At 44.2% G+C, this 20,725-nt stretch overlaps 1 protein-coding gene across 1 annotated transcript in view; it reads left to right on the forward strand.

The window, feature by feature from the left end:
- Window positions 1–7,944: 7,944 nt before the first annotated feature.
- LOC140133190 (uncharacterized) overlaps window positions 7,945–20,725 on the forward strand; it is a 437,171-nt gene continuing 424,390 nt past the window's right edge. The window contains exon 1 of the mRNA XM_072153006.1: window positions 7,945–8,055. The gene's annotated coding sequence lies outside the window, so the exon portion shown is untranslated. The remainder of the gene's footprint in view (window positions 8,056–20,725) is intronic.

Here is a 20,725-nt window from a genome sequence, read left to right on the forward strand (position 1 = left end):
CTCTAGCTGATTTCTGCAACAGCAACAATGATACCCAAGTAAGAATCCCCCATGGTAAAGTGTGTGACTTTAAATGTAAAATGCCTCAATTCCAACACCAAGAGGCGGCTCGCTCTTAACGAGCTCAGGTCTCTGCATGCAGAGATGGCATTTCTTCAGAAGACCTACTTTGATAGTTCCTCCACGTTCAACTTTGCACGCAGACACTTTCCTCTCATCTATTCAGCCCCCTGGACACCAAAAGGGCGGGAGTGGCCATACTGTTTTCACGGTCCTGTCCTTTTACAGAAGTGTCTTCCTACTTGGACCTGTGAGGTCGCTACATCATAGTCCATGGCACCCTGGGAGGGAAACTTGTTACCTTTTGCAATGTCTATGCCCCCAATATGTCCCAAACCTGTTTCCTCTCTAGGGTCCTCAAAAAACTTGCCACTTTTCCCCCTGCGATCCTCTTATTTGGAGGAGACTTTAATATAATTTTTTTCAAATGAGGTTGATCGACAATCACTAAGTCAGAAACCTATTCCTCCCTCCCTTAAGCGTCTCCCAAGGGACTTCAGAATCCTCATTCGCAAACACTCATTGTACGATCTTTGGCGAATTAATCATCCGACTGACAGGTCATACACCTTTTTCTCCCACCCCCACCAAACTCATACCCGTATTGACTATTTCTTTGGCAACATCATGTCGATTAGAACGTTGGTCACCGCAGACATGGGTTCAATTACCTGGTCTGACCACGCTCCCTGTCATGGTGGACCCGGACCTGACGACTAGGGCAGCTAGGACTCAAAATGATGGCTTTGTCACCTCAGTAGCAACCTTATGGGAGGCACATAAGGCAGTACTACAAGGTCATTGTATTTCCATTGGGTCCTGCCTTAAGCGCGACTCCAAGGCCAAGCTGACTGAACCCCGTGCTGCTCTGGGGCTTCTAGAAACCACCATGTGCAACTCCCCAACTAAATGCATCCTTAAAAAGATAATAAACGTTAGGTTCCAAATTAAAGATATACTCCTACGCAAGGCGGAGGTGCAGTTCTGTACACTAAACATAGATATTATTCATGGGGTAATAAGCCACATACTCTCTTGGCCACTCAACTTCGAGGCGGCTCAAATACAAAAGCTCCCCATGCTCTAAAACTTCCCAACTGTACTGTAACCTACGACCCTTGGGAAATCTCTGAACTTTTCTGAGAGTATTATGCTAAGCTATATTCTCTACCTTCCCATCTCCCAGCGGACCTCCAATCTAGAATTGACAGGCTATGCTCCTTTCTGGACTCCTGCCATCTTCCCACCCTCTATTCCCAAGCTATAACCTCCCTTAACAAACCCATTACTGAAGAAGAAGTGGCTTCCTTAATTAAGGAACTTCCAGGAGGTAAATCTCCAGGGCCTGATGGGTTCTCTTATACCTACTATTGAGCTTTCGCCCCCATTCTCGTACCCAGACTAACTGCAATGTTCAGCTCATTTCTTAACGGTCATCCCATCCCCCCGACTATGACCCATTCCTTCCTCACTCTTATCCCCAAACCTGGGAAAGACCCTCTAGACTGCAGAAATGATAGGCCTTTAGCACTATTGAACTGTGACCTTAAATTATTTTTTAAGTCCTGGCGACTCGTCTTAACTTTTGGCTCCCCTCCCTGGTCCACAAGGATCAAGTGGAATTCACTCCCTGCTGTCAAAGTGGGGACAACACCCGCAGGGTCATAGACTTAGTTGATGCAGCGGAGAGAGTGGGTGACCCCCTTCTCCTAAGTCTGGATGCGGAAAAGGACTTTGATCGCCTTGGGCAGGTGTGAGTGCATCTGCACGCACTGTGAGGTGGAGACTCTTAGAGCAAGGCCTGGTGTCAAGGAGGGCAGCAAAGAAGCCACTTCTCTCCAGAAAAAACATCAGGGACAGACTGATATTCCGGAAAAAGGTACAGGGACTGGACTGCTGATGACTGGGGTAAAGTAATTTTCTCTGATGTATCCCCTTTCCGATTGTTTGGAACTGTATCCCCTTTCCGATCTGGAAAACAGCTTGTTAGGAGAAGACAAGGTGAGCATCCTGCAACCATTCATGTGTGGGGTTGCTTCTCAGCCAAGGGAATCGGCTCTCTCACAGTCTTGCCTAAAAGCATATCCATGAATAAGGAATGGTACCAGAATGCCCTCCAAGAGCAACTTCCCCCAACCGTCCAAGAGCAGTTTGGTGATCAACAATGCCTTTTCCAGCATGATGGTGTACGTTGCCGTAAAGCAAAGGTGATAACTAAATGGCTCAGGTAACAAAACATAGAGATTTTGGGTCCATGGCCTGGAAACTCCTCAGATCTTAATCCCATTGAGAACTTGTGGTCAATCATCAAGAGACGGGTGGACAAACAGAAACCAACAAATTGTGACAAAATGCAAGCATTGATTGCTTGTGCAAGAATGGACTGCTATCAGTCGGGATTTGGTCCAGAAGTTGATTGAGAGCTGCCAGGGAGAATTGCAGAGGTCCTGAAGAAGAAGGGTCAACACTGCAAATATTGACTTGCTGCATTAACTCATTCTAACTGTCAATAAAAGCTTTTGTTACTCATAATATGATTGCACTTGTATTTCTGTATGTGATGAAAACATTTGACAAACACACATAAAAACCAGAGGGCAACAGATCATGTGAAAATATATTTGTGTCATTTTCAAAACTTTTGGCCTTGACTGTATACTACAGGAGGCTGGCTATAAACTACTGGGGGGCTGGCTATATACCACTGGGAGCTGTGACCAATGCATTTCCCACTCTAGGCTTATACTGAAGTCAATAGGTTTTCCCAGTTTTTGGCACTAAAATTAGGTGCCTCAGCTTATATACCCAATGATGTGTGGACAGTATTATTATGGCCAATCAGAAGAAATAGTATCTATTTGGAGGAACTGGAACTCTTGATTTTGGAGTGGAAATATGATATAGTGGGTATCAGTGAGACATGGCTGGACAGTAGCTATGACTGGGCTGTTACTATAGATGGTTATAGTCTTTTTTTAGAAAGGATCGTTTAAATAAAAAAGGGGGAGGGGTTTGTTTATATGTGAATTCTTGCCTCAAGCCTGTCTTGCGAGATGACATCAGTAACGCAAATGCAAATGTGGAGTACCTATGGGTGGACATAAGGGGAGGGAAAAAGAATAATAAAATATTACTAGAGGTTTGTTATAAGGCTCCAAATATATTGGAGGCAGCAGAGGAATTGGTGATAAGTGAGAAGGATGCGACTTCAAAGCATGGTGAAGTACTTATCATGGGGGACTTAAATTACCCAGATATTGACTGGGGGGCAGAAACCTGCAGGTCCTTTAAAGGCAGCAGGTTCTTGTCAACAACAAAAGACAATTACCTGTCGCAACTGGTCCTAGAGCCAACAAGAGGGGGGGCACTACTGGACCTTATCCTCACCAACAGACATGATAGGGTATCAAAACTACAAGTTGGGGGGAACCTGGGTAATAGTGATCATAATATCATTGATTTTGTATTACGCTTTACTAAGAGCGTTAGGGAAGGGGCAACCAACATTCTAAACTAAGGGAAGACCTTAAAGGCATAGACTGGGATAATGTTCTCAAAGACAAAAGACCCCCAAAAAATGGGACTTTTTCTCATATATTCTGAAAAAGTCCTGTGAGAAACACATACCTTATGGGAAAAAACATAAGAGGAACAAGAAAAAGCCAATGTGGCAAACTAGTCTTGTAAGGAAAGCAATAAGCAAGAAAGATAAGGCGTTTAAGGTGCTAAAACGTGAAGGTAGCGATGAGGCATTACAGGATTATAGAGAGAAAAATAAATCCTGTAAAAAGCAGATAAAGGCCGCAAAAATAGAGACTGAGAGAAATATTGACAGGGAGAGCAAAAATAATCTCAAATTATTTTTCAAGTATATAAATGATAAGAAACTAAAAACAGAGAGTGTGGGTCCCCTTAGGAATAACATGGGGGTCATGGTGGAAGGAGATGAGGAAAGGGCCAATCTACTGAATGTCGCCTTCTCAACTGTCTTTACCCAGGAAAATCCCCTGGTGGAAGACACAATGAGGAATAATGTTAATTCTTTTTGGAATGTCAACAGTTAAACCCAGGAAGAGGTATGGCGCTGCCACGCAACCACTAAGATAGATAAATCACCGGGGCCAGATGGCATACACCCCCGGGTTCTGCATGAACTATGTACCGTGATAGACAGACCGTTATTTTTAATATTTGAAGATTCACTGAGGACTGGTTATGTTCCACAGGACTGGCGCATAGCAAATGTGGTACCAATATACAAAAAAGGATCAAAAAGTGATCCTTGAAACTACAGACCCGTGAGTTTAACTTCTGTGGTGGGGAAAATATTTGAGGGGTTTGTTAGAGATGCTATCCTGGAGTATCTCACTGTGCACAACCTTATAACCCAGCGTCAGCATGGGTTTATGAAAGATCGGTCCTGTCAGACTAATCTGATTGGTTTCTACGAGGAGGTAAGTTCAAGACTGGATCTGGGGGACGCTGTGGATGTTGTATATCTGGACTTCTCAAAGGCATTTGACACCGTGCCACATAAAAGGTTGGTATATAAAATGAGACTGCTGGGAATAGGGGAAAATCTGTGTATTTGGGTAAGTAATTGGCTTAGTGATAGAAAACAGAGGGTTGTCATTAATGGCACATTCTTAGATTGGGTTGACGTTACCAGTGGAGTGCCACAGGGGTCAGTATTGGGGCCACTTCTTTTTAATATTTTTATTAATGACCTTGTAGTGGGTTTACACAGTCAAGTTTCAATATTTGCAGATGATACTACGCTGTGTAAAGTAATAAATACTGAGGTAGATAGTTTAGCATTACAGAGGGATTTGTGGAAGCTTGAGGAGTGGGCAGAGAAATGGTTGATGAGGTTTAATGTAGATAAATGTAAAGTTATGCACTCGGGCCAGGGAAAAAGTATAATTATGTTCTAAACAGTCAATTACTTGGTAAAACTGGAGCTGAAAAGGACTTGGGGGTATTGGTGGATGGTAAACTTAATTTTAGTGACCAGAGTCAGGCGGCTGCTACTAAAGCAAAAAAAATTATGGGATGTATCAAGAGAGGAATAGATTCTTATGATGTAGACATAGTTTTGCCCTTATACAAATCCCTGGTCAAACCACACATGGAATATTGTGTACAGTTTTGGGCACCAGTGTATAAAAAGGATATAGTGGAGCTGGAACGGGTGCAGAGGAGAGCAACCAGGATTATTAGGGGAAAGGGGGGATTAGAATACACTGACAGATTACAAAATTTGGGATTATTCAGTTTAGAAAAAAGACGACTGAGGGGAGACCTCATTACAATGTTCAAATACCTGAACGGACAGTACAAGGATCTCTCGAAAGATCTTTTTATGCCTAGGCCTGTGACCAGGACATCCTCTGCGCCTGGAGGAGATGCGATTTTACCATCAACATAGAAAAAAGTTTTTTAATGTAAGAGCAGTGAGACTATGGAAGTCTCTGTCGAAGGAGGTTGTTATGGCGGACTCTATGTACATGTTCAAGAGAGGCCTGGATGCCTTTCTGGAGAGAAAAAATATCACGGGTTATGGGGATAACACATTTATTTAATTCTTAAAGGTTGGACTTGATGGACTTGTGTCTTTTTCCAGCCTTATATACTATGATACTATGATAGTAGTTGTTTTGCATTCAATATGCTATAATATATTTCTTCATCTGCTGCTATGTTTCGCTAATTAAGTTGTTGGATACATTGTAGCATGAGTGTCTATTGCTGACACTAGATGTCAGTATTGATTTGCTTATGGCTGAGCCTGTGTATTTCTAGGCTGAGGTTTTTCCAACTTTTCACATTAGCAGCCTAGAATGTAGTGGCCAATCAGTATTTTTCTGGCACTATGTGCCTTTTGACGGCTAGCTCCGATCTGCAGCTCTGAGCTGCCTAACTTTTTGCTATTATTTAGCTCTGTTCCACACTACATTGAAATTAAAACCAAGATCTATCAGCCCCCCTGATAGGGCGTCCTCTGCTGTGGGTATTGCCATTATAAATATGTTTAAGCTTTTGGGTGAAGTTTAAGCAGATCCCCATTCCGGATGGCCAAGGATACAGGTGTGGTAACAGTTCGATAGTTCTGGGATGGAGTATTTTTCTGCATTTTTTTAAATTTAAGATGGCTTTTGTAGGCTAAAGGTGATGGGGCCTAAAAAAACAAAAAGAAACAGGTCAGGCTTAAATTAAACATTTTAAGCAAGATAGATGATTTGTGTTTAGGAGGCTTTGAGATTGAAGTACTCCCTCATTGTTTGTACCTTTTAAAGCTATGTAGAGAGTGGTACCATTACATACAGTGGGGAAAATAAGTATATGATCCCAGGCTGATTTAGCAAATTTTCCACCTACAAATAATGGAGAGGTTTGTCATTTTTATTGTAGGTACACTTTAACCGTGAGAGAGAGAATGTTACATAAAATTCTGGAAAATCACATTCTATTGCATGAAATAAGTGTTTGATCCCCCTACCAATAAACAAGATTTCTGTGTCTCTCAGTGCTGTTAGTTTTTTTTTTTTAAGAAGCTCTTCCTATTCTGCTCTGATTACCTGTATTAATTGTACCTGTTTGAACTTGTTTTCTGTATAAAATACACCTGTCCATACAATCAATCAATCAATCCTACAACCTTTCAACCATGGGCATGACCAAAGAGCTTTTTAAGGACACCAGGGACAAAATTGTAGACAAGCACGAGGCTTGGATGGGCTACAGAACAAAAGGCAAGCAGTTGGCACAATTATGAGGAAACGCAGTTAGCAGAGAAAAAGTGGAGGGTTAGCCATCACAAATTGCTAAAAGCCCCTGCCCCTGCATAGAATAAAGATGACAATTTTTTTAATGTTCCTTTTGAACAGCCCTAATTACAAATGCCAAAATCCCAAAACAAGAATTGATGATTTTATTTACCTCCACCAGAAATAAGCTAAAGATGCCTCCACCATTCTTTACCTCCATCATCAATAAGCTAAAGATGCCCCAAAATGAAGTATTTGTAAGGTGCATCTCATCCAAAAATAAACCTTTACATGTCCAAAGTGACAAAATGAAAAACGTATAACCTGCACAAAGTGAAGATGACAATCTGCTCACAATGGCACTCCCTCCTTTCAATGTCTGGCTGTGTGCTCATACAGCTGTCTTGGGTATTGACAAACTCAGTAGAAACTGGGTATCAATTTCAAAATTGCTTCATTTTTTATCCCCCATGAAACACTTAAAGGGTTAACATTTCTCCTAAAAGTTGTTTTACATACATTGAGAAGTGTAGTTTCTGAAATTGAGCTATTTGTTGGATTTTACTATTATTTAGGCCAATCAAAGTCACTTGAAAGCTGATTGGGCCTCACAAAAAGTAGGCATTGGTGATTTTCTTGAAAATTTGAAATATTGAACCTAAATTCATAAGCCTCATAACATCCTACAAAAATGGGAAGATGCATAAAAACAAAGTCTATGTAAGGACTGAATGTTGAAAATAGAGAATTTCAGTTTTTTTCACAGATAAACACAAAGCATATTACCAAAATTTTTAACTAACATAAAGTACAATGTGTCTTGTGAAAAAAACCCTCACAAAATCAGATTTATAGGAGCCTGTCATAGTAAAAGAATTCTATTACTAAGGCTCATCAGTTGTTATCATCATCTGTGATAATAAAGGACTGGAAATATTTTTTAAATATTTTAGCCATTTGTATCAGGCAACTTTTAAATGTTTGAATAAAAGGTAAATTTTTCCAAAAACAATATTAACATTTGCAATGGTCAGTGCATTCTTTGTTGAAAGATAAAAGGTATGCATTGGCCCAGTCAAGTCTGGGCAGGTCGTTCAGGCTGACACGTGCACACATACCAAAAAGGTATAGCCAGCTTACTTTTCAGAATACATTTTTAACTTGCTAAACCTTGTACATCTGGATGAAATATTTTGAGCAAGGAAACCAATTGCTAGCAACAAACAAGGTAGGTAATATATTATAGCTTAATTACTATATATATTCAGAATTGGAGAATTGGTTAATATTGTGATTGGGATTGGTACAAATTATATACTGCAGATTTTCCAACATGTTATTTATTGTTGCTGATTCATGGCAAATAATTCAGTCTTTGCAAAGCAAATGTGGAGCTTTGCACATCTTCCACTTTGAAATCACCTAAATCATGAATTAAAATAACAGTGATTTTGACCCATATGAGGGTTTTATTATTGATGTCCTTTCCCTAGCCGTACGTAAGAAATGCTTTATTTTGCTGTGTAATCTGAAGTTTTGGTAGTGTTTTTATGAAGTAGAAAACAGTTTTACTTTGCTCTTTCTGGATGAATGTATAGATTGAACAGACAAACCAAGTATTAGAAATTCTATAAAACATATGGTTCTGTGTTTGTGATGTTGAAGCATATGTGTATATTTTGGAAAATGCTTAAATAAAGAATTTATTTAAAAAAAAAAAGAAATCCTAAATATAGAATATATTTTTATTTTATTATTCTGACATTTTCAGAAGTGGCAATAACTATGCAAAAAGTGGAATGCTTATAATGTAGACTGCAGTATTTCAGCTTTGTTGTCTGTCAATCTCACTGTATTTTTGTAGAATCATAACTTTTAAAGCTATTTTTTATCTCACAAATGAATAGTAAAGGTGATGATGTTAAACTTTGTAACATACTTCATTTTTTTCAGGGTGGAGTCTTTCAGCCATACCAGTTCTCTACACTGTACTTAAAAGATGCACACAAAACAGTGCAGTTTTCTATCTATAGTCTGAAATCTGTTCCTTTTGGAATACAGCCTGTATCTTTAGGTTTTCTGAAAATCATGCTTCATTATAACTGGGTTGCCTTACAAGGTGGCTAAAAGAAAATGTTTTCTTTATCCCACCCAGGACACATATTTGCATATTTCCCTGTGTATCTGAAAGCATTCAGAGGTTTTTCCCTTGAGCTCTCTAAGAAGAGTATATGATCCAGAGACTCTAGCTTTCAGTGGTTTATGGAGAGGAAAAACTGATTTAGGGTACAATTACATACTGCGGTCCTGATGTGGTCATGATGAGGTTGTGATCATGAGGTCATGGTGTGTCCAAATATTGACAATCAACACAGTATTACAATAATTCATAACAAACTTACTGTATATTGAATTTCAACATTAGCTTGGTTGTGTAGGTTGGAATTGTCAATTTATGGACACATCACAAACCCACCACAACTGAATCTTGTGCATCAATGTTTAATTGTACCCTTAAACAAACTTCTCAGCTCATTTAGGATGCAGCCAGATTATTTTAAGGCTGTGCCCCATTTTTTTTAACCAAACAAGCGTTGTTTTATATAGTGTGGGAGATTTGGCCCAGTAGAGACCGTGGTAGTGGGGTGCTGTGATGCAGTTCAAGACAGTGACACCAAGGTTTAGTCCAAACAGGTCTTGCCTGTGTTTATTGTAGCAGCAAAATAAGGGCTGTGTGCTCTCCAGCCTCCTTCCAGAGAGAGACAACACTCTCAGCTCTGCTGAGCGGTTTTAAAAAAAAACTGATTGGGCTGCTCCCATCACCTGTGTCCAAGGTGCTGGACACCCAACCTCAGCAGTAAGGCCTTGCATAATAGCAAAACCTAGGGGAAACATACCGCCCATCCACAGTTAACCCCTTCAGTGTCTCACATACCCTCCCCCTCTGTTTGACCCTGTGGGGGCGAACACTTTTGGCCATCAGACAGTGGGTACGAGACAGGGCATCGGCATTCCCATGCAGCTTTCCTGCTCGATGTTCTACCGTGAATTTGAAATTCTGCAACATTAGGAACCACCTTGTGACCCTGGCGTTCCTCTCTTTGGCCTGACTCATCCAGGTGAGGGGAGAGTGATCGGTCACCAGTGTAAACTGTCGCCCTATCAAGTAATACCTCAGGGATTCCAGAGCCCATTTTATCGCCAAGCACTCCCTCTCAACTATGCTATAGTTCTTCTCAGGGGGTGTGAGCTTGCGGCTCAGGAATGTCACAGGATGTTCCTCACCCTCCACTACTTGGGACAGGACAGCCCCTAAGCCCACGTCAGAAGCGTCAGTCTGCACAATAAAAGTCTTGGTGAAGTTAGGGGTGATCAGTACCGGTCCCTCGCACAAAACCGTCTTAAGTCGCTGAAACGCCCCCTCAGCCTCTTCACTCCATTTTACCATCACCGCCCTGCTACCCTTGGTCAGGTCAGTCAGGGGTGGCGCTATGGTAGCAAAATCGGGAATAAATTGGCGATAATAGCCCACTATGCCTAGGAAAGCCCTCACTTGCTTCTTGCTCATAGGTCGTGGCCACTGCTGGATCGCCTCCACTTTATTTACTTGGGGTTTGATGACACCTCGCCCAATACGGTACCCCAGGTAACGGGCCTCTTCTAGACCCAGTGCACATTTTTGGGGGTTCGCTGTCAACCCTGCTGCCCTCAGGGAGTCTACCACTGCTTGCACCTTGGCCAGGTGACTCTCCCAATCGTTACTATAAACTATGATGTCATCCAGGTAGGCCGAGGCATATCTCCGGTGAGGTTTTAGGACGAGATCCATTAACCTCTGGAATGTGGCGGGAGCCCCATGTAGCCCAAAGGGGAGTACCACGTACTGAAAAAGCCCATCAGGAGTAACAAAAGCGGTCTTCTCTTTGGCCCTGTCAGTAAGGGGTACCTGCCAATACCCTTTCGTCAGGTCAAGGGTGGAGAAGAATCTAGCCTGTCCAAGTCGTTCTATCAACTCGTCAACCCTGGGCATGGGATAAGAATCAAATTTGGACACCTCGTTCAACTTCCTAAAGTCATTGCAGAACCGTAGGGAACCATCAGGTTTGGGAATCAACACAATAGGACTCGACCAGTCACTTTTAGACTCCTCGATAACCCCCAGGTCTAACATCTGCCTGACTTCTTCGGATATGGCTAGCCGGCGCGCTTCAGGGACCCGGTAGGGTTTTTGGTGTACCCGGATGTGGGGTTCGGTTATGATATCATGCTTGATGACTGAAGTACGTCCTGGTAACTTAGAGAACACATCCACATTTCGGAGCACAAACTCCTTTGCTTCCTGAATCTGGGCCCTGGAGAGGGACTCCGAGATCCGTACTTCAGGCACCTTGGCATCGGGTACACCTACCTCTGGTGTCCCCTTCTTGGGGACAGACGCTTTTTCTACTCCCACGGCCATCAGGGACTCTCTTTTCCTCCATGGCTTTAGGAGGTTCACGTGGTATATCTGTTCGGGTTTCCTCCTCCCAGGCTGAGATACCTTGTAGGTTACCTCCCCTACTTTCTCCATGACCTTATATGGTCCTTTCCACTTTGCCAAGAACTTGCTCTCAACGGTGGGCACCAGAACTAGCACTCTGTCGCCTGGGTTAAAGGTCCTGAGTCTGGCTGACCTATTGTAGACCCTAGACTGGGCCTCTTGTGCCCTTGTCATGTGCTCCTTTACAAGGGGCATTACCGCCGCTATGCGGTCCTGCATAAGGGAGACGTGTTCTATCACACTACGGTGGGGGGTCCTCTCCTGTTCCCAGGTCTCCTTGGCTATATCCAAGAGCCCACGTGGGGAACGGCCATATAACAGCTCAAAGGGTGAGAAACCCGTGGAGGACTGGGGAACTTCACGTATGGCAAACATCAAATAGGGCAACAAACAATCCCAGTCCTTCCCATCCTTGCTGACCATCCCCTTCAAGGTCTTGTTAAACCTCTCGACTAGGCCATCTGTCTGAGGATGATACACAGAGGTGCAGAGCTGTTTTACCTGCAGTAACTTACACATCTCCTTCATTACCCTAGACATGAATGGGGTACCCTGGTCAGTCAAGATTTCCTTGGGGAGGCCTGTGCGTGAGAATACCTGGAACAGCTCCCTAGCAATATTTTTGGAGGATGTGTTCCTTAATGGAATCGTAGCGTAGTCCAGGATAACCAGGATGTATTGGTGCCCCCTTGAGGATTTGACTATGGGGCCAACCAGATCCATTGCAATCCGTTCAAATGGCACCTCTATGATTGGTAGCGGGACCAAAGGACTCCTGAAGTGGGACACCGGGGCAGTAAGTTGACACTCAGGGCAGGAGCTACAATACCGGTTTACCTCCTCCCACACCCCGGGCCAGAAAAATCTCTGCAGGATCCTCTCCCGGGTCTTCTCAGCACCTAAGTGCCCTCCCAGCACATGTTTGTGTGCCAACTCTAGCACCAGCCTACGGTGAGATTGGGGTACTACAAGTTGCTCAACCTCCTCACCCCGTATCTGGTCGACCCTGTACAACAGCTCCCCAACAATCACCATTCGGGGGTATATTTTGTCAGCCCCTGGTATTTGGAGTACCCCATTTATCACCTTAACATTCTCCCGTGCTTTAAACAAGGTAGGGTCCTGTAGCTGTGCAGCCCCAAAATTCTCACGGGAAACCTCAAGGTCCGGCATGTCGGCCACCTCCTCGTGGCCCTCGACCTCACCAGCTAGGACCTCTAGGGGAGAGAATTCATCACATGGGGTCACCCCTACTGCTGGTGTGGGTACTTCGGCCTCAAAGGGTTCAGGGGCCAAGGCCGGACATACCTGACGTCCATTATCTGCAACAGCACCTGAGGTGGGTCTTCGTCTCCAGAGGTCCCAAAACACCGGTAAGTCTCTGCCGATTATAGCCTCATGAAACAGGGTCCCCACCACCCCCACTTCATGGGTAACAGTACCACAAGGGGTATGTAGGTTGATGACAGCAGTGGGATATTCGTGAGTGTCCCCATGTATACACTCCCACTTTCCGCCCGCTGTACAGTCCAGGATCAACCAAAGTTCCCCGCACCAGGGTGACCAGACTCCCTGAGTCTAGCAAGGCTTCCACTGTGTGACCACCGATTGTGACCATGCACACTTGGGGTTCTGCATCCGTGACTGACTCGGCCGCCAGAACCGGCCGGGCAAACAGTGACACTCGCCGGGTCTGGTTGCAGTCCATTGGCTCCACTGACAGTGGACAGTTGGCAGCAATATGGCCCATTTCATGGCACCGCCAGCACTGGATACGGCCATGACCTCTGTCACGAGCCTCACTGGGTTTCTGGGTATTCACGCCCCCCAATGAACCCCCTCCCAACCTGACATGTCTCCCCTTTTCCGCAGTAGCAGTCTTACCAGCTGGTTTGGTGACCCTGTAACTGGCACTGCTTCGTGTGGGAGAGGTAAGTAGAAGGTCCTCCGTAGCCCGATACCTCTCTACTAGGGACACAAGCTCCTCAGCTTTTGTGGGACCGGCCTGTCCAACCCACCGCTGGAGCCGAGAGGGCAAAGAACGGGTGAACTTGTCGAGGACCACTCTCTCTACCATCTGTGCTGGGGTGCAGTCCTCTGGTTGTAGCCACTTCCGGACAAGATGGATCAGGTCATGCATTTGGGAGCGTGGGGGTAATTTTTCTGAGTAAGCCCACTGGTGGACCCGGCTGGAGCGAACTTGAACGGTGACCCCAAGACGAGCCAGAATCTCCACCTTTAGCTGGGGGTACTTACGGGCCTCCGTTTCACTCAGGTCGTAGTAAGCCTTCTGCGACTCGCCGGTCAGGAACGGTGCCAGGACATCTGCCCACTGCTCAGCCGGTAACTCCTCTCGCTCAGCTACTCGCTCGAACACAGTGAGATACGCCTCCACGTCGTCCGTCGTCGCCATTTTTTGTAAAGCCTTTTGTACTGCAGCCCGTGCGGAACGCTGGACAACCGGGTACCCTTGCAGACCATTATGGGACCCCTCAGTAGTCGTCGCTTGCGGTGCTGCCATAATGCCAGAAAACTTCTCCATCATCAGCTGGAACATGGCTCGGGACTCTTCCTGCTGCTGGCGGGACCTCTCCTCCTGCAGCTGGAACATGGCTTGCTGCTGGCGTGACCTCTCCTCCTGCTGCTGGCGGGACCTCTCCTCCTGCAGCTGGAACATGGCTTGCTGCTGGCGGGACCTCTCCTCCTGCTGCTGGAGCATGGCTTGCTGCAGCTGCCGATTAGCCTGGGACTCTTCCTGCTGCTGCTGCCGATTAGCTATGGCCTCCTCTTGCAGGTATTTAATAAAGTCCTCCATCTTGGCTGTATCCTGCAATTTGCCTGCTGCTTTCACCCAGGCCATGCAATGTTGCAGGATGTAGCAAGCCTTTCAGTTGTATGTCTTTTTGAACTGCCCGCAATCCGAAGCACCATATGTGGGAGATTTGGCCCAGTAGAGACCGTGGTAGCGGGGTGCTGTGATGCAGTTCAATACAGTGACACCAAGGTTTAGTCCAAACAGGTCAGGCCTGCGTTTATTGTAGCAGCAAAATAAAACAGCCTTTACATTCAGGCATTAAATAAACAAAAATCCTACCCGTCAGGGTGCTAACTATACAGGTGTTCACTAACTCACCACTATACAAAATCACTTGGCTGCTCCAGGCACAGAGGTCAGGGCTGTGTGCTCTCCAGCCTCCTTCCAGAGAGAGACAACACTCTCAGCTCTGCTGAGCGGTTTTAAAAAAAAACTGATTGGGCTGCTCCCATCACCTGTGTCCAAGGTGTTGGACACCCAACCTCAGCACTAAGGCCTTGCATAATAGCAAAACCTAGGGGAAACATACCGCCCATCCACAGTTAACCCCTTCAGTGTCTCACAATAGTTAGAACTTTTGAACACTTTAACTTACCAAAGACATTTTAAGATTATTTTGTGTACTTCACATGTACTTCACAAGTCCTTCACATGTACTTCTCGTTAGTGGTAAATATTTGCTACTTTTTTGTGTTTTATCTACAAAAGATTGTAAAACGTGTTTGAAAACGGTTTCCAAAATATGAAATAATCTCATATTTTTGAGTTTTCCTATCCAAGTTAGTTGCTAACGGGGCAGGCACTGGCTATAAACTAGGGGTCTGCTGGATATATACAAAGGGGCAGGCACTGGCTATATACTAGTGGGCTGCTAGCTATATAGTAACGGGCTGCTGGCTATATACTGGGGGCAGGGGGCTGTCTATATACTAGGGGACATGGGCTGCTGGCTATATACAAGGGGGCAGGGACTGGGACTGGCTATATACTGGGGGGCTGCTGGCTATATACTGGGGGGCATGTGCATGTCGCGTATCGCGGGTACACCCATGCTCCGTTATGTGGCGTGCCTACCCCGTCCCCGGACCCACCTGTCCTGTCCTGCTTTCTGGTGCTTCCGGACGCGCGTCCTGTCTCTTCTGGACTCCTAATTGGCGCTGACATTTCTGGCTCTGCTATATAATCTGGCGGCTCAAGCATCCCCTGCTGGATCTTCAAGTCATTATCCCTGAAGTGAAAGCCCTCCTGTGTTTCCAAATGTTCCTCCGTGTCCCAGCATTTCCAGGATTCCTCTGTGTGTCTGTACTCCAGTGTTCCTGGGTTTCCTGTGTTTCCGGTATCCCTGTGGCATTCCTGTATTCCTGTGGTGTTCCTGTATTCCTGTGGCATTCCTGTACCCCTGTGGCGGTCCTGTACCCCTGTGGCGGTGCTGCATTCCTGTGGAGGTCCTATATCCAAGTGGTCCTGCCGAAGTCCAGCCATCCTGAGGTCCAGCTCCGATGGTCTATCCATGTGGTTCCTACTCCAGTGATCTGTCCCTGTGGTTCCTGTGCCATCCTGTGATTCCTGTTTCCTGCTTCCCTACCTTGGCTGCCACTGCGGGCCTAGTCGCACCTGAGGAACGACCTGGTGGCACCCCGCCGCAGCAAGACCATCCTGCTTTGCAGCAGGCTCTGGCAAAAACCAGGGGCCACTTAGACTCCGGTCCCGGGTTGCGGGTAGTACCATCATCCCCCGCAGTGGTCCAGAGTGTCCACAGACTCTTCCCATAGTGACTTTTCCCTATACTTGTCCCCACAAGTGTGACAGTGGGTTAAATAGTGATTTTATTTTATTGTATAGCTCAGTATAGACAAAGCTATAACTTGTATCTATGGTTATATTCACTTTTTAAATTTTATATGTAAGTGTTATATGTATCAGGGCTTTTTTATTTATTAGTTTATTTTTTTTAAACATTTTCTTTTACTTGTCCCACTATAGGACATAAGCAAACATTCATCTGATTGCTTGTTTATTATAATATACTGCAATACTGATGCAATACTGATACTGGTGCATCGACAAGACGATCGCCACCCTCCATGCAGGGCACGGAGGTGCCAATCGTCACCATGGCAACGCTGAGTTCCGATAAGGACCCCAGGGCTGCCTATGGTAGCTGCCTGCTAGGATCGTGCACTGTGCACAATCTAACAGTGGAGCTGTCAGCAGTATATTACAATGAACAAGTGATCAAATGATCACTTGTTCATGTCCCAAATAAAACATAAAAAAATGAAAACCACCAAAAAAACACAACATATTGGGTATCACAATGTCCGTAACAACCCATCCAATGAAATAAAATTGTCACTGAACCCCTACTGTGAGCGCCCTAAATAAAACACAAAAAAAACTTCACAAAAATTATTAAATTTTCACATCTGACCGCATAAAAAGTGATCAAAAAATAAAATTTACCCCAACATGATACCAAGAAAAAGTGCAGCTTGTCCCACAAAAAATAAGCTCTAAACCAGCTCTGTAAACAAAAATATATAAATGTTCTGCCCATTGTTACTTGGCGATGCAAAAACAAGAAAGTTTCTCACAAAATGAGTTCTATATTCTGCAAAACAAGTTACCCATAAAAGAGCCATATAAATGGGGTATCCCCGTAATAGTGATGACCAATAGAATAAAGATAACACATTATTTTTATGGAACGGTGAACGTTCGGGAAAAAAATGCTAAAAACCATAAAGAAGAATTAATGATTTTTTTAACCACCACCAAGAAAGAGTTAATAAAATCTGATTATCAGCTATTGAACCCCCTGTAAATGATTTACCTGAAAAGTGGATCTCATCCACAAAAAAATAATACCCCATATGTCCAAATTACAAAAGAATAAACATTTTATAGCCTGTAAAATGGGACATTGTAGATCTGCCCTGAATGGGACTCCTTCCCTTCTATGCCCGGCCGTGTGCCCATACAGCAGTCTACCACCACATATGGGGCATCCTCATTCTCGGTAGACATTGGGTATTAGACTGCCTGAAAAGCAGAACATTTTGAACTTTGAAAATGAATAATTTTTTAGAAATTTGTGCCAAATTTCAATTTTTTTCATGACTAAACACAAAAGATATAATCAAAATTTTTCTATTACTTTGAAGTACAATGTGTGACGGTAAAACAATCTCAAAATCCCCGGGATATGTTCAAGTGTCGCAAAGTTATAACCTCCTTTAATGATAAAGGGCCAATTTTTAAAATCAGGCCTGGTCCTAAAGGTCTAAAATGGCATGGACACAAAGGGGTTAAAGTATATTGAAAGTTAACTATTTTGGTTTGCACTTTTGAAGTATAAAACTTCCTCATGCTTTACTCTTGCTACAGGCAGGGATCAGTTGCAATTCTGCAGCAAAAGCCATCGCATCTTCCCCGGAAGATCTTTCCAAGGAAGAGCACTTTGGTCCCCTCCCTCAAAGAGACTTCTAAGACGTTATGGTATCCAGTAGCAGATAAGATTTTTTTATAGGCCCCCATCATTTCACCATGCAAAATGGGTACCAACTAATATTATATTCTGTACATTAGATTCTGTGTATTTATAAAGTGTCTGCGCCAGTTTTGTGTCGCGGCTGCACTGTGTCCGACAAGACAGAAAAGACATGCACCAAAAGGGGTGTGTTACTGATTAGTCAGAGCTTGCACACACCTAATACAGTGACTTAATGTAATTGTGTTGCACACTGTATGTTAAAGTCCTGATTTAACAAGAAAATCGGGCAGTAATGGGAGCATAGGGTTGTGTCCTTCCCTGGCTTAGGTAACACTGCTATGGTCGCTCTGAGGATATCCCTGGGAAGTGACGCACCCATGGCTATCTTGTTGAAGGCCTTTGTCCAGTGAGGTTCAAGCAGGCCAGAAAATTTCTTTAAGTACGGTAGGTAAACCTTTTGGGTCCAGGTGCTTTACCTGTCTGCGTATCTTTGATGGGTAGCTGAAATTCTAAATCAGTAATAGGGGCTTTGAGGGCTTCCTCTGTAGAGAGTGTGGGAGGGACAGAGTCAAAAAGGTAGGACTGTATTTTAGTCCGCGGGTCCATTTGTGCCAATTGTGTGTGAGGCTGGTCAAGATTATACAAAGTCTGGTTAATAATCGCGGAATGTAGCCTCTATTACAGAATTTTAATGTCAAGTAGTTCCTGAAGGTGTCATAGTTTTAGGGTTCTAAGTACACGAACACAGTAAGTACAAGGCACAACGCTCTGGCTAGGTACTTACTGCATTTGTCACTGTATTCATTAAAATGGAAGCGACACTTGGCAGAGCCAGGACCCCTTCACTTTACTAATTAAAAATGTTATGAGGCATTCACGCACCTCCGTTAAGGAAATGCGGACATCATTCATTGGAGAACATTTATGGGGTGTCTGCAGTTTCTTAATCTTATCCAATAAAGATGTTATCTCTCTTTCTCCAGTTTACGGCGAGAGCCATGAGTAATCACTATACTATGAATGTTATGTCTGTAGCCCTCCCAAGCAATGCACCGATAAATGCCCTCTGTGTAGGTCCTGGCAAAGTGTGTCCAAAGGAATTCTCTGATTTCCTCTGCGACCAGTGCATCCTCTAAGAGTGACATGTTTCATTTCCACTGCCACTGGAAGTCAGCCAAGTCAGGCAAATTAATCACAATGGAGTCCCATTGTGTATACATGTTATGGGCTATGGTGTAAAAAGTCACACAGGGTGTAAAAGTCACCACCCATCTGTCAGTGGTTGTTCGTGAAAAAGACCTCTTCACATACGCAGGCCAGTCGGTGACATAGAAGAAGAGGTGTCGATGCTCGGTTCCAGAGCCACATTAAGGTCAACGGCCACAATTAGGACTCCTTCAGCAAAGTTGTCTTTAAGGTCTAAAAAGTTAGATAAAGCCTGGGTCTGTCATGTGTTTGGTAGATAGAGAGGCAAATGTGTACGTAATATTGGCTATCTTGCTCGTGACTATGATGGCTCTACCACCAGAGTCATATTGTGAGTCCAGAAATGTCCATTGGACCGCAGCGGAAACGAAATTGAAGTACAGCAGGCTCGCGGATCAGAGGTGTAACTGTGATAAGCATGTGGGTATCTTCTATCTTCTATCTATGAGGTTGTATAGTGTAAGATGGGTCTCCTGAATGAAGGCAACCTGTATCTTTCTCCCTCTGAGCAAGTTAAAGAGAATAGACCTCTTCTCAGGACTATGGAGACCCTTTATGTTGAGGGAGCCGATTGTTAATTTATCCCCAGTCTTCATCCGAACTAGGCAGCCCATGAGTGGGATGGGGCGGTCTAGAGTAGGAAGAAGAGAGGGAAAGGAAAAGGTTGAAGGTGTGGAAGGTAAAGAGAGAAGCAAGAAGGGCTAGGCAAGGAAAAAGTAAGCCAAAAGGGTTCAACCAGCGACCCTGAACAGCAATGAACAAGAATGTAAGATTGCAGTTTGTAGGAAAAATACAGGAACACAGGTCATGCCCTAAGTCCCAGGTGTAAACATTAGGTTAACAACTCCACTTTGGAGGATGAGTAAGTTGGGGAACGTAGAAGGCAACAGAGCGGGGCTCCAGTACCAACAGGCATAGATGGAAAATTTCTGGCATAGCAAAGTTAAACATCTTCTCTCACCTGAGAAAGAGAATGAATCAGCATCTTATGCCCAGGAAACAGGTGGGAGAGGCACAGGACTTCAAATATTATCAAGTAATAACTAAAACACACAGGACTGTTATATAACAAAAAGAAGAAACATGGAGGTGACGTACACTGGAGGACTGCGGGATAATCCCCCAGTGGGCTCATGCATAGAAAATGTAAACCATTTTAACAATAAAAACAGTTAACCAATTGTGGTATAATAGTGAAATACAATACAACCCTGGTATACCTCCTTAGAGGACGTATGAATAACGGCCCCTAGATGGCAGTGTTGTTACCCAGAGCTATGCATAACCTGCTAGTATGGCGGTAATGCTATTTGCAAGTCAAATGCAAATCAATAACACCATACAACAACGCACATATTTCTTAGCAAGCTGGGATTCATTTCCACTGGCTGCTACCCATGGATAAATCTGGGCCTGAGGGGATATCCTCCAAGGGCTGCAGTGATGGATCAGGCGGGGGTGAAGCTTCATGCGAGAAATGTCTTCTTGGTATGGAGGCACTGCGACGATGTGGCTGCTAAGATGGCACTCTGGACAGGTCTACTGTGAGCCATTTGGGAATATCAACTGAGGACATTTTAAAAACTCAACTAAAAGGTCCTAGAAGGTCATCAGGGTTCCTCAGGATGTAAGTACCACTATTGTAACGCACTATGAGGTGAAAGGGGTGGCCTCACCTGTAGGTAGCATCCATGTCCTTTAAATGGTGGAGAAGAGGTTATAACAAACGCTTCATATTGAGGGTGCGGGCAGAAACATCAGGGTATATGTATATTTCAGAACCATCCACTTGCCTTGTTTCTGCAGACCTTGCCGTATAATCTTTTCCTTGTCCGTGAAATAGT

The sequence above is a fragment of the Engystomops pustulosus genome, chromosome 5, assembly GCF_040894005.1.
Source record: "Engystomops pustulosus chromosome 5, aEngPut4.maternal, whole genome shotgun sequence".
Lineage (NCBI taxonomy): Eukaryota > Metazoa > Chordata > Amphibia > Anura > Leptodactylidae > Engystomops > Engystomops pustulosus.